This window comes from Crocuta crocuta, unplaced genomic scaffold (assembly GCF_008692635.1).
Source record: "Crocuta crocuta isolate KB4526 unplaced genomic scaffold, BGI_CrCroc_1.0 scaffold178, whole genome shotgun sequence".
NCBI classification, from domain to species: Eukaryota; Metazoa; Chordata; class Mammalia; order Carnivora; family Hyaenidae; genus Crocuta; species Crocuta crocuta.
The window spans coordinates 891,463-904,037 of record NW_027532855.1 but is presented as its reverse complement, the minus strand read 5'-3'; positions in this window follow the sequence as shown (position 1 = coordinate 904,037).

Sequence of the window (12,575 nt, the reverse complement as noted above, 5' to 3'; positions counted from 1 at the left end):
ACAAGAAAAGGACATTGATATTTTAGTTCATCTTTTGAACAGTGGAGATCTTCTTTCTTGCTGGATTAAGGATGAGAGAATGAGAATCAAGATGTCCCCAGATCTCATCTCAGAATGTTGCAGGGGGCTGAGGAACAGGATCGGATTGTGCAAGGACATCAGGCAATATAAGGAGATCCAAGGGAAAAAAGTCAATTGGTGTGGGCTCCAAAGAAGCAACTTTCCTAACTAGTGGGGGTAGTAGGGGTTTGCATCGTAGTTTCAACCTGGTCTGTCTGTCTATCTATCTATCTATCTATCTATCTATCTATCTATCTATCTATCTATCTATCTATCATCTATCCATCTATCTATCAATCATCTATCTACCTATTTATCATCTATCTATATATCTATCACCTATCTATGAATCATCTATTTATCTTTTGTCTGATTCTACACGCATGCGTGCACACACACACACACACACATTCTTTTTCTTGGTTAAATCAACCTTAAGTATCTTAAATATTCAAGTGTGTCCTAGCTGGTACATCTTGCCCAGCGTTTCATGATGCTATGGTTGAGAGGAGATGTTAGCAGGGGTTGCTGTCACCTAAAGACTTGACTGGGCTGGATGATCTACTTCTAAGAGATCTGTCCCCATGATTTTTGGCTGGAAGCCACACTTTCTCACCAGCTGTGTTAGGAATACTCATGGGCCTTTTCTTTTTAGGAAACATTTTTACTTATTTTTTTCGTTTTTAAAAAATTTATGTCCAAGTTAGTTAGCATATAGTGCAATAATGATATCAGGAGTAGAAGTGGTTCCCCCTACATATAATACCCAGTGCTCATCCCAACAACTGTGCTCCTTAATGCCCCTTGCCCACTTAGCCCATCCTCCTACCCCAAACTCCTCCAGCAACCCTCAGTTTGTTCTCTGTATTTGTCTCTTTGTTTTGTCCCCCGTCCTTATTTTTATATTATTTTTGCTTCCTTTCCCTTATGTTCATCTGTTTTGTATTTTAAACTCCATATACTATTGAAGTCATATGATATTTGTCTTTCTCTGACTGATTTCTCTTGGATTAAATGGGATACTCTAGCTCCATTCATGTTGTTGCAAATGGCAAGATTTCATTCTTTTTGGCTGCTGAGTAATATTCCACTGTATGTATATAACACATCTTCTTTATCCATTCATCTGTCAATGGAGATTTGGATTCTTTCCATAATTTGGCTATTGTCAATAGTGCTTCTATAAACACTGGGGTGCATGTGCCCCTTCTAAACAGCATACCTGTATCCTTCAGATAAATATCTAGCAGTGCAATTGCTGAGTTGTAGGGTAATTATATTTTTAACTTTTGAGGAACCTCTCTCTACTGTTTTCCAGAGTGACTGCACCAGTTTGCATTCCTACCAGCAGTGCAAAAATGTTCCTCTTTCTCCACATCCTAGCCAACATCTGTTGTTGCTTGAGTTGTTCATTTTAGCCATTCTGACAAGTATGAGGTGGTATCTCATTGTGGTTTTGATTTGTATTTCCATGATGATGAATGGTGTTGAGCATTTTTTAATATGTCTGTTAGCTATCTGGATGTCTTCTTTTGAAAAGTATTTATTCATGTGTTTTGCCCATTTTTTAACTGGATTATTTGGGGTTTTGGGGGGGTGTTTGGTTTGATAAGCTCTTTATAGAGTTTGGATACTAACCCTTTATCTGATATGTCACTTGCAAATATCTTATCATGGGCCTTTCTATAGGTCTGCTCCACACCACAGCTGGATAAACCCAAAGCAGTGATCCAAGAGAAAGCAAGGGACTAGGGGGAAGCAGGAAACCTCACTGCCATTTATGAGCCAGTACCTGAATTTGTAGACTATCACTTCTACTTTATTTATTAGTTAGAAGCAAGACATTGAATTCAGCCAACACAAACTGGAAAAGGAATCAGACTACATGTCTTGAAAGGAAGAATATCAAAGATTTTGTGGACAGATCAATAAACTGCAACATATACACACAGAAAATGTATGAAGGTAGCAACATAAATATTTTACAATATGTCTTAAATGCCTATCAAATTCATTAGGGAAGAAATCAACATGAGAACTGAGAAGAGAAAAAGGGAGAATATGGAGAGAGGACAAAGTTGAGAGAACAGAAGGCAAAGCGGATAAGACTGAGAAAGAAATATAAGAAGGGCCGATGAGCAAGGTACAGGGGAAGCAAAAGAGAGACAGTGATGAAGGAGGCAGAACAACTCTCCAGAAGACTCTGTCTTGTCCTGGGAGGATGCCTTCTGCGAGAGCACAGGCTCCCAAATCTGCATTCCCAGGGTGGGTCTGCTGGCTGCTTAGTGCTCCTGCTAAAAGCCCAGGCTGAGGTCTCAGTGATCTTGGAAGCAAAGGCCAGCAGAGGCTGGTGTAGATGTTAATTACAGTCAATAAAAGGGAAAGCAGAAGGATTAGGGCTGAGGAGTATACATACATTCCATGATATGGAATTCCTTATGGACCAGGAGTTAGGCTGTAAGTAGAGAAAAGTATATGGGCAATGTTGATGTCTACCCCTTTTTGCATTGAGTGATATTCATGGAAATGCATTTAAGCCTTTACCAGACTTTGAGCATGCGGTCTGAACTCACTGAGTCTGGAAGAGGCCTGCATAGAACACAGGGGTTCAATGAGTGTGGCTGATTCATGCTCCCCTAGGATTCTTGGCTAGTGTATCCTGGGAAGGCAGAAAGAGCTGATCTGTTGGGGTCCCCTCATTGCAATCTTCACTCAGAGTTCTCATCCCGCAGCCCTAAATAGACCTGAGGTGCTTAGAGCTCCAAGCAGCTTCCATGCCCCTGAACAGCCTCATTTCCGGGCCAGAGTTCCTCTGGAACTTCCTCTCCTTATTCTGTAGGCTTTTGGAAGAGTGGTTTAGCTTCTTCTTGCGTCCTTGATAATTTTTATGTCTTTTTCCTGATTTGAGGGCTCAGCTGGCCTGGGGGCACTGAGCCAGCTCATTTCCTGCCTATGCCTTGTCCTAGCCTAGGAATTTTGGGGGCAGGAGGATAAGAGGTGAGCTGCCCCTGCATTCAGAGCTATCTTCCTATAATCCAGGGCTATGTTGTGTAAGGTGAATATCCCCAAGGACCATTCCAGGGGTGAAGCAAGGCCACCCAATGGTCTTATGTCCTTCTTGGGGTAAAGTTTATAGCCACTTGACTTACGTCAAGGTCTATACACCCAGTGATCCTCAGAGATTTTCAGGGGAAAGTCCAAGAGCTCAGTGTTGGGGCATGTGGTGACTTGAGAAACTCACCACTGAGAGTTTGGAACTGGTTCCAAAGCCAGGCTTATCTCAGGAGTTCCCAGGGATCAGGCACCATCCTGCAACAATGGGCCATGGTTCAGTGCTTCTGTGCTCCATTCACCAGGGAAAAGAAAAAGGAATTGTTTTACATTTTCTTATGAGTTTCCAAAAAGTTCTGAAGATTTCCCCTTCCTTCTTTTCTTCCTCTGGTGGCACAGTTTAAGTTTCATCTGATGAATAGCACCAGTGATGACCTAGCAAGCAAACATGGGCATGCATGGCCAAACAGCCCCATCTTGTCACTACATCCTGCTTCCCAGGTCTGTCAGTAATGACAGTTGGAAGCTTTTATCAAAGATGTGACACACACATTTCCAAATTCCCCCTTTTTTAATGTGTTGAAAATTTTATTAACATTCAGTTTAAAAAGCTTTACACCTGTGGCATGCCAAGATCTAGAAGGTTCTTAAAGAAGTTACCCATTAGGGTGTGGTCCTTGGTTTAGAAGTCATGGGGCCTTGGTAATTTTTTGTTAATTGGTTTAAGAATTCACAATCTTCCTCCAGGGCTGGTAATACTGTACCGCTTTCTTCTCCCTCACAAAAATGGTTCTCGATAATGTTCAAAGCAGTTAGGGCAACCTGGGGGTTCTCATGAAGTTGCAAAGCCTCAATTTTATCAACGCCACCAATTTCTTCTATCAGGAGACACATGTTTTCCTTCTCTGAAAGTTTCTCTGCTGCCTTGAGGATAAGAGAGATAACATCAAGGATTATGATAACAATTTTGGGGTCTTGGATGGTAAGCAGATTCACCAGTGGCTCCAATACTCCAGAGTGGACAAGCTGGATCAATTGGTCTATGGTGTCTCCAGTTGTAAAGTTAGCCACATCTTTCAAGAAATGTTGGCTCCACGACTTGAGTGGGATAATTTCCACATCACAGAAACAGCCATTATCATGGCTTTCTTTCTCACTTTCTGTTTAAATACAATTTTAAAGTTTAAAGAATACCAGAAATGTACAAATATAATCAAAACCACTTTACCTGCTTAACCATATAACACCTTCCAAAATTTGCTTGGATCTGATTGTGTTTGAGTCATTTCTTTCTATTCATCTAGTTAATAAAATGTTTTGCCATATGCAATGTATGCAATGAAAGTCCCTTGTAAATGTTCTTTTTTTAGAAACAACTCAGCTTTTTTTTTTTTTTTTGACCTTTACATCCCTATAAAACTTTAAAGAAAATATGTCTCATTTCAGGAGAAAATTCTTCGGATTAGAATTGCATTACATTGGTCATAAATAAGAAAATGAATCACCTTATTAAGTAATGAGAGGCTTTCCAAGCATTACAATGGGGTGCAGAAGCACGTGCACACACACATTTCTCAAGTGTCCTCCACAGTCATCAATAATACAGTGTGTTTCTTCAAATTATGTTGACTTGAAAATTATTCACTAGTAACTCACTGTTTTCTTTTTTTCTTTCTACCATTTTGAATGACACAATTATTCACCGGTAACTTTTTTTTCTCTTTCTACCATTTCACATAGGAGATTAAGCTACATATTCTATCCTCATATGGTTCTTGCCAAGTCTTGAAAGTAAGATATACCAGTTTCATAAAACAATTTTGGGAGTTTTGTCATAGAAAGACAGGAAGAATCATGAACTGTCCATTAATTAATTTAAAGATGTCAGAATACTTAGGTTCTCTGTTTTTTCGTGAGCAAATATGACATCATACTTTTCTGGAAATAGGCCCCCAAACCTCAGCTGCTTGACATGACAAAGGTTTGATTTTGACTTTTATAAATCAAATACAAATCAGGCAGCTTCTTTTGACATTTCTTTCCCACTATTGCCTCCTTTGGCATGTGATGAGATTTCCTTTGACAACTCAAGTCTTGAAATCCTTTTCATTTGCATGGTCAGAAGAGAAAAAGATATGCTTAGAGCACTTATCTTACTCTTAACCACCTTGGACCAGAGCCAGCATGACTCCACTCGTATTGTCATTGGCCAGAACTCAGTCACGTGGTCCCAACCCAACTGCCAAGGAGCCTGGGAGATGATTTTCCAATGTGCCCAGAAAGAAGGAATGTGTGGCCTGTACCAAGACTGGCTCTGCCATAGATTTCAAACATATCAGTTTAAATCTACTAACATGTTTTATTAAACTTTTTATTGAGATAATTGTATATTCACATGCAGCTGCAAGTTATAATACTAATTAATACCATGAATTCTTTACTCAGTTTTCACCAAAGTTACATTTTGTAATACTAAAGTAAAATATCACAACTCATATATTGACATTGATACAATCCCCTACTTTATTCATATTTCCCAGTTATATTTGCACTTATGTGTGCATGTACCTGTGTGTGTTGGTTTGTATACAATTTAATCACACGTTAAGTTCAATTATCTACCACTAGTTCCAACATTACAAGGAATCCTTGTGTTGTTTTTTTATAACCGTACCAATCCCCTCAACCCACCTCTAACACTATTTCCAGTTTCCATCCTTAGCCCTGGCAACCACTGTCTTCTAAAATTTCTAAAATTTTGTTACTTCAATATCATATAAGTGAATCATATAGTATGTAACCTTGGAATTAACGTTTTTTACTCAGCATATTTCTTTGGAGATTTGTCCAAGTTGTGTATATCAGTATTTTGTTCCTTTTATTCTTGAATAGTACCCCTTAGTTCGTATGCACTGTAGTTTGTTTAAATAGTCACCTGTTGAAGGATTTCTGGGCTGATACCAGTTTGGGGATATCACAAAAAAAAATAAGCTGTTATAAACACTCTTGTACAGGTTTTTGTGTAAATATAAGTTTTTCATTTTTGTGAGATTAAAACCCGACAGTAATTGAATGTTGAATTTTATAAGAAATTGTCAAACTGTTTTTCCAGAGTGAATATACCATTTTATATTCCCATCTGCAATGTATGAATGGTCTAGTTTTGNGATACCACCTCACGCCAGTCAGAGTGGCTAAAATGAGCAAATCAGAGAACTCTAGTTTTGTACATTCTTGTGGGTATTTGGTGTTTTCACAATTTTTTCTAATCCCTCTAATGAACATATAGTATATTTTGTTTTTTTTCTATTGAAAATACAGTTCACATATTTTACATTAGTTTCAGATGTAAACTATAGTGATTTGACAAGTCTGTACATTGTACTATATTCACCACAAATGTAGCTAACATCTGTCATCATACAATGCTCTTGTAGTATCAGTGACTATATTTCTTATGTTTTATATTTTATCTCTGTGACTTATTATTTCAATATCCCACTCCCCTTAACCTATTTTTTCCATGGAAACCATCAGCTCACTCTTTGTATTTATGGGTTTGTTTCTGCTTTTTTGCTTATTGTTTATTTATTTGTTTTGCTTATTAGATTACACATATAAATGAAACAAAATGGTACTTGTCTTTCTCTGACTTATTTCACTTAGTATAATACCCTGTATAGCCATCCATGTTGTACCTCCCTCTCTCTCTGACCCTTCTCTGCTCAAGCTGTCTCTCTCTCTCTCTCTCAAAAATAAATTTAAAAAAACATTTTAAATTTTTTTAACTTTTTTATTTTTTAAATTTTTTAAAAATGTTTTTATTTATTTCTGTTGGTCCTCCTCTGACCAACAGATGAGCTATTGGGGGTTAGGTATTAACAAACATAACAAAATGTTTTAGTTGTGTTTTTAGTCTTTTTATGAGTTTTTATTATGAAGAAAAAGTATAATGGACTTACAGACTAATTTACAGTCAGTTTATTTTACAGTTATTTTGTAGTGAATTAATTTTGGTCATTTCATTTTCACAATAATTTACTAACATATATTTTTTAATGTTTATTTATTTATTTTGAGAGAGAGCGAGTAAGCTATGGAGGGGCAGAGAGGGGAGAGAGAGAGAGAGAGAAAGAGAGAGAGAGAGAGAGAGAGAGAGAGAGAGAGAAAGGGAATCCATCCCAAACAGGTCTGCACTGTCCTGGAGCCCAATGTGGGACTCGATATCACAAACTGTAAGATCATAACCCGAGCTGAAATGAAGAGTTAATATGAAACCAACTGAGCCACCCAAGCACCACATGAACATATTTTTTATTAATAATATTATTATATTATTACCAGGAAATTTTATTGATCTGAAATTCATCAGGTACGGTTTTATTGATGGAATGCTAACATGTCTATGACATTGAAAAAATTTCTTTTGAGTGAGAAGGGTTTACAGTCTCTGTGGACACAGACTAGTTCACTCATCTTTCAACTCTGCTGCTTCTTTTATAATATTTAGCTTTCTTGGTATCAGCTTTGAGACACAGGATGGTATCTTCCAACATCATATGCAATTGCCTGTCTTCCCTATAACAGCATCAGCTGCTGTGTTGAATAGTCCAACTTGGTGATGTTATTGAATGCAGGTTCATGAGTACTAGAGCCTCCTGATGTTATGCCTCTTAGGATCATCTCACTGAGCCTGTACTGCTCCAGAGGCTGCCAGCCTCCATGCAACCACGTACAGTGTAACTACTGTGTTAAGAATGTTCTTGCAGTTCCTTCTGACTCATGATGTGTGAGAAGCACTAGGCCCATGATACAGGACTTTGAGGGGAGATATAGATGTCCACACCTGAGGTGGGTGATGAATCTACCTCTTTGTCCTCACGTGGGAGAGAAATGTGACTTGCAGCCTCCATGCTTCTGTGGTTCTGTGAGGACCGCAGATTCAGCATGAGTATAAGGGAACACACATGCTGCAGTGTCAGTAGGCACCAGTGTTGTAAGTGGTAAGAAGAGAGCACTGGGGTGGGGATGTCCCAGGTGGGTGGGCTGGATGGTGGATGAACCAAGTCCCTCAGCACTGGGAGCTGGGCCTGAGGTTGGGGTTGCAGTTCACCCTGCAGCAAGGCCTGTGCTCCCACCTTCTCCATCAGAGGGTCCTCCTCTGACCCACAGTCGGTGTCATTGATAATCACAGTGGTGAGCACAACTCCTGGAATCTACACTTTGCTGTCATCTCAGTGGCAGTGCCAAGGCGCACCTTAACTCTTGTCCTCAAGGTTGTGACTGAGGGTCAGACACCATGGACCTGTGTGCAAGTTCCACATGGACCTGAGTGGAGCCAACAAAAAGAAGTAGTCATAGTAGCTCCAAACTATGGAGACCGTTCTAGAAAACACAGCACATCTACTCCATAGCCCCATATATTGTCCCAAACAGCATCCTTTGGAGAAAGCATGGACAATGCAATCTCCATGTGGAGTTGGGCTATTGGGGTATAGATGGCTCAGGGCAGGGCCAAGGCTACAGGCCTTGCATGTGACAGAGCTAGGCTGGCCTTCTTGTTTCCAGGCCAGGGCCCCCACAAACTCCCTGGGACTCCTGGAGAACTAGGAGGAATTCATTACAGTTGTCCAGTGCTGAATGTCCCCCAGGATTCTCAGTGGTCTCACACCATGAAATGGCCTTTGTCACCCACTGCCTAGGGCAGAGAGGGTCAGCCAGAGAGTGGGGGCCTGCATCCTGTAAACCTGACCCTGTTTCACCTTCCATGAGTGAGTCTCACCTGTGTTCTCTCTCCTTGGGATGATGCCCATGGAGACAGGGTGTGCTCATGCACAAAGAGTACTGTGAGCCTGAACAGGGCTTCTGACATGGTCACACTTATACTTGGCCCAGAGCCTCAAGGGCTGTGGACATCTGGCTCTCCCTGAGGTAGGATGGCTATAGACAGCATGTTCCCAATGCTTTTTCAAGTTCACTCCACAGTTCTGGCCTGGGTCCCTTCCCTGGATATTCAGATATCTTCCCTTTCTCAACTCCAGGAAGCCAGCTTAAGCTTATTCAATAAATCTATCCAGAAAGGAGGAGAAGCAGGTGGGAGCCCTTTGATCCAGGTGGACAGGGTAAGAGAGGAAAGGTCTCCCCACAGTATGTGGTCCTTAATCCTATACATGCTAAAAAGCTGGAGCACCTGGGATATGGACTCACCATCAGGGCCCTGGATAGAATCACTGGGTGAGGGTGGGGGGTAGGACCATTAACAAATCCCCACAACTGTGATCTGAGGTAGGGTTTAGTGAGTCCATGCTGGGAGCCATGACTTGATGCCTTCCTTGTGGGCTCTGAACACACAGGAGACCCTTTTCTGGATCTACCTGATGGGACTTGAGTAGTATTAGTATGGTTGACTGGAAAACATTTTGGGATCATAGTGAAGAGCCTAAGTAACGTCATTTTGAAATTAAGGCCTCCATTAAGAGCAACCTCAGGCTGCACGTAGCCCCAGTTCCTCAGATTGCTCAAGGCTAAAGCCATCCTCGGACCGCCCTCAGATCAGCTAATTAAAAAACATTCCTGTGGTCTGAGTCAAGGCTGGGAACTGTAGACAGTTATTCTCTACAAATTAGCCAATTTCTCACCGCTTGCCTGAACCCCACGTGGGCCCTTTGAACTCACCTCATAATAGGTCATTTTCAAAGGATTCTGAAAAGACATGATTGGGTCCCACCAAAATTAATGAACACCTCACAGATACTGAATAGTCAAAGCTGTTACCATGGATGCTGAACAATTGTAATTGGTGCTTATGTGATGATGCTATACGTACAACGTGTGCACTGTAACACCCCCATCCCTTACCCCATAAAAACCCTGTTCACTATTGTTCGGAGCTTCACCTTGCTGCCACTACACTGGTAGGCGGGTGAGCCCCTGCTCGAGCTTGTAATAAAGACCCTTTTGTATTTGCATCGGTGTCGGCTCCTTGGGGGTCTCAGGGGACTCACTAATCGGGCACAACAATAGTGGCTCAAGAGGCCCCTTTATGCTTCCTTCTGTGGATTGAGATACAACTCAGGACAGACCAGTGTGAGATTAGGTAGGTGGTTGGTGGGAGGATCTACAGAAAAATTCACTCAAGTCTGGGACCAGGTGGGAGGGCTGTGGGGAAAATGTACAGCTGTGTCCACTCTGAGGGATGCTTGGCTGACAGCGAGGTTGCCTACCACGAGGTTCTCCCTATGGATCTACCTCAAATGTACCTTCCTGAGAAGCCCATCCAAGTCTCCACAGATGATGAGCGCTGAAGACGTCTGCCTTGAATCCCCATGGAGACCCTGAGATGCAGACAGAGTGCAGAGATGATTTGAGATGATGATTTGAGAGATGATCACAGGGGACATGGAGAAGCAGGGAGGAAGATGAGGGAGAAAGTCAATGTAGCTCTTGTTATGGGTCACCGAGCAGCCACAGATTTTGTCCTGCTGGAGAGTGTGACAGCCCTGTGGATCTCTGACCTGCCCGTATGGAGCTGGTCAGAGTTACACTCTACTTACAGAAAAAGTTTGCTAGTCATCTTCTAGGGGATTCGGGCTGAATCTCATAGCATCTGGTAGAGCAGTGCCTCTCAAATGGTAAGTGCCCATGAGTCTCCTGGGAATTCATGAACATGCAGCCTCCTTGTCCAAAGGTGGAAAGGCCCTGAGGGACTAGTTTTGAGTTTCTAGGACATACTGATGCTGCTGGTGTGACCTGGACCACTCTCTGGGTGGAAGCTATAGACCCTCTCACATCCTCACAGCTGTGTGGACCAGGAAATGGGCGTAAGCAAGCCCTCCAAGACAGAGACCTCACATGTCCTGAGGGCCTCGGGGCCTGTCTGAGTCCATCCTGCACTTTGGGTTCCCTGTCAAGTCATGGCCATTGCACCTCTAGAGAGTCAGGGCATCCCTGATGAACCCAAGACAACAGTTCAGAAGTACCTATGTTTCCAGATCCAGCTCCAGAGATCCTAGAGGGAAGAGAAACCACCCTCCTGGACACACCTTACTGCCCTGCTGAGATGAGTCCTTCACCTGCCCAGCTACTCCCTCTGCAACCATACCCCACAGATCTTCTTGAATGGCAGATGTTTAATGATCTATTCTATAAGAGGAAAAAATGGACAATGAGGAATTTCCACAATGCTTTGAAGTGAGACCTAGACACGTGCAAGAGAACAGCCTACATGTTGTTGCACCTACTGGAAAACCGGTGTCAAAAAGAAGAACAACGGGAGGACAGGTAGAGCATGGCCTCAATCAGGGAAGTCCTCCAAGCCGGTCTTGTTCTGGAGATCAAACCTTGTCCTCCAAGGCTCAGTGCCGATGGTGAAGAAGCAGACGATGGTCTGAGAGAATAAGCACAAGAAGGGAGAGTAGTGGGTGGATGGAGAGTAATGGGAAACAGTGGCCCCATATCTAAACCACCTATCCTGGGTTGAGCATCTTGGATGCAGGATGTGGTGTTCAGGTACACCCCCATCTAACTCCTGCATGATCTGGACATAGCACCTTGTCCTGACCACAGAAGCATCTGTGTCATACTTCCTAGCCTGGTCTGTGGTCTCCAGGAGAACACTCAGGCTGACTCAGTGAGACCCATGCCCCTAGTTCACCATTGGGGTGCTTTTTCCTAGTGGGTACTCAGAGGAGTCTCTGATGTTAGGTGGGCTTGTCCCAGATCTGGGAACTTTTCCTTTGACCAAGAGATAGTAGTTTAGTGGAACTCAGATCAGGGCGTGGGAAAAAACACAGTGGGTCTTTATTTAATCCTCACCCTTTCAAGGTCTTTTTTTTTCTTTCATAGTTTATTGTCAAGTTGGATTCCATATAATGCTCAGTGCTCATCCCAACAAGTGCCTTCCTCCATGCTCATCAGCCCTCTTCCCCTCTCCCTCCCCATCAACCCTCAGTTTGTTCTCAGTATTCAAGAGTCTCTCATGGTTTCCTCCCTCCTCTCCCCAAATGTTTTTCTTTTCTCCTCCCCCATGGTCCTCCGTTAAGTTTCTCCTAATCCTTCTATAAGTGGAAGCATATGGTATCTGTCTTTCTCTGTCTGACTTATTTCGCTCAGCATAACACCCTCAAGTTCCATCCATGTTGCTACACACGGCCAGATGGGGCCCCCCACAGTGCTCATCCTCACAAGTGCCCCCCTCCGTGCCCATCTCCCCCTCCCCCCCACATCCATCAGTCCTCATATTTTTCTCAGCATTCAAGAGTCTCTCATGGTTTGCCTCTCTCCCTTTTCCCCACCATTTCCCCCCTTCTTCTCCCCCACAGTCCTCCGTTAAGTTCCTCCTAATCATCCTAAACGTGCAAACGTATGATATTTGTCCCTTTCTGCCTGACTTATTTCGCTCAGCATAACAACCTCAAGGTCCATCCATGTTGCTACACATGGCCAGATTTCATTCTTTCTCATTG